The sequence below is a fragment of the Pteropus vampyrus genome, unplaced genomic scaffold, assembly GCF_000151845.1.
Source record: "Pteropus vampyrus isolate Shadow unplaced genomic scaffold, Pvam_2.0 Scaffold109, whole genome shotgun sequence".
Lineage (NCBI taxonomy): Eukaryota > Metazoa > Chordata > Mammalia > Chiroptera > Pteropodidae > Pteropus > Pteropus vampyrus.
The window spans coordinates 6,504,495-6,507,282 of record NW_011888890.1 but is presented as its reverse complement, the minus strand read 5'-3'; positions in this window follow the sequence as shown (position 1 = coordinate 6,507,282).

Sequence of the window (2,788 nt, the reverse complement as noted above, 5' to 3'; positions counted from 1 at the left end):
TGCAGCATTATGGGAGAAACGAATGAGTTAATTCACATAGGCTTTTACAATAGAGACTGCAATAGTCAACTGTCAATATATTCAGCTATCATTATCATTGTTACAATTATTAATACCATTATTTGGTAAATTGTTTCTTTTACCTTTATCCTTTTTGTTTCGTAACTTTATTCAAAAAATGTTTGCGAAATGTGTTGTAATTTTGTTTCTTGACTCTGTGCATATCATACAACCATAAAGTAGTAAATTCTCAAAGCCTAATCCTTTTTTAAAACTCTCTTACCTTAGGACCCCAAAAGCAACCTGTATATGGATTTGGATATAATTTGGATATAACACAAATAATTTTATCTAATGAGATCGATAAAAAAAAATCTCTTTGAAACTATGTATATCTGCAACCCAAGTGATATTTACATCATTACAAAATTAAAGCTTATCTCAAAATACCATATTAATGTGGGTGACTCCCCTAAGTACTTCATAAATGGAATTAATCTAAGAAAAGCAATTTTCAGTAATTGTAAACGATGGCATGGAACAAGAATATATAGAAATAAAAACTGTATGTGAATTTAAATAAAACCTAACTACATGTAACAGGGATAACAGTTTTGAAATATACTAATATAATTTTCTCTTTTGCATTTCTTTTTATGTGACCTTCTTCCTTGGCCTGCCAGAGGCATCCTTTTGCCTCAGGAGATTGGGTTGGTTGTAGTAAGACTGCAAAGGGATGGAAGAGTTCACTTTTACCTTCTACCTATCAAAGTGGTCTTCTCAGTGCCTAGTGAGACAATGGTTTTGAGAGCCAAACTTTATTTCAGGAATGAAAGTCTTCTAAATTCTCTTAAAGACTCCTTTTATGATAATAAAACTTGGAGAGCTGTGGATTGAGTAGAGTAAGCCATAAGGAAAGAAAACTTAGTATGTTATAATAAGAGAAGACACACCTGCCTGGGGAATTGATGGGGAGGTTTCTAACATGGGAGGAAAGAGAGATTCTAAAAAAAAAAAAAAAGAAGGAAGCTGTAGAATGAAAAGACCCATGTTCTCTCTCCCTCAATCTCTCTCATCGTGGCCTTCGTGAAACAGAGTGCTTTCTTAGCCTCATCTAGTCCCAACTCTGCTACAAAGATGGTAATAGAAATATTCTGAGAAACATGGAGGAATCAACCAACATGGATTTCGTGTCCTACTTTCTCAGGTGGATCCTGGAAAACCTGCAAGAACTTCGAGGAGCATCCCATTCAGCACAGTACCATATCCAACTGGATGTGGGAAAGATAGGGAGGTGCCTACATGGATAGTCTGAAATAATGTGACCCATTGCCCACAGCTTGCTCCAGAAGTTTCCACATGACCCCCCCTCCCCCAGGAGGATGAGGAGATGAAGAGGGGTGGGAGGACCAGCAGAGGCCTTGGAATGGAAAAGAAGGCTGTCAAGGCAAGGTAGAAAACAGAAGGCAATCAGATGGGTGGTGGTCTGTAAGCAGTAGCTGGTGGGACCAGAATTAGTGAGATTCAGTGAGAACTTATCTAGTGTACAGACACTGGTAGGACACAGCTTCTCCACAAGAGGCTACCCATACTAAATGACAACCCAAGGGCCTATGTGTACAGGTGAAACCTGGTCTTCACCACCTAACAGGTTGTGTAAATGACCCTATACATCAAAGTGCCTTGGGGAGAAGGGCAATAACTCAAAGGGACTGAAAGGAGGAGTTCCTTTTAATTGGCAAATTTTATTTTGTATTGTTTTCACTTGATAATCAATGAAGTGTGGGTTCATGAACAAGAATAAATCAGTTGTTTCAAAGCAAACAATCAAAAAACTACATTTCTCATTATAAATATTAGTGTGATAAATTTTAGCAGTACTATTGAAGTATTACTGACATATGATGAACTGCACATATTTAAATTTGGTAAATTTTAAGCTAGGTATACACCTGTGAAACCATCACCACCATCAAGACTGTGAACACATCCATCATTCATGCCCCTTGGCAATTCCTCCCTTCTGTCACTCCCCACCCCCATCCATCCTCAAGCAATCACTGATGGGCTCTCTGTCACCATAGATTAGTTTCTTTTTTCTCAAATTTTATGTAAATGAAATCATACAGTATGTATTTTTTTTTCAATCTGGCTCTTAGACTAAACATAATTATTTTTTAGTTTAATCCATATTATTGCTTGTGTGAGTAGTTTATTCCTTTTTATTGCTCAATAGTATTCTATTGCATGAACATGCCATAGTTTATTAATCCACTCATTTGTCAATGGTCATTTAAGTTGTTTCTAGGTTATGGTTATTACAAATAAAGTTGTGTGTGAGTTCCAGTTATATCACATTTTTGCCAACACTTGATATGGTGAAGTCTTTTTAATTTTAGCCGTTCTCCTAGGTGTATAGTGATAGTTCATTGCGGTTTTAATTATTATTTCCCTAATGACTAATGGTGTTGAGAATCTTTGCAAGTTCTTGCCATCTGTATTCATTCTTTGATAAAGTGTTCAAATCATTTGACTGTTGTTACTGGATTTGTTCTATTATTAAGTTTTGAGAGTTCTTTATATTTTTGTGTACAAGCCCTTTATTAATTACATGCTTCATAAATATTTTCTCCTAACCTATAGCTTGTCTTTTTATTTACTAAAAAAGTGTCTTTTAAAGATCAAAAGTATCTAAGAAATACTTGCATAGATATCTAGAAAGTTCCTATGAAATATCTAGGGTTGTATCCAAGAAATCTCTGCTTAACCCAAGGCCACCAGATTTTCT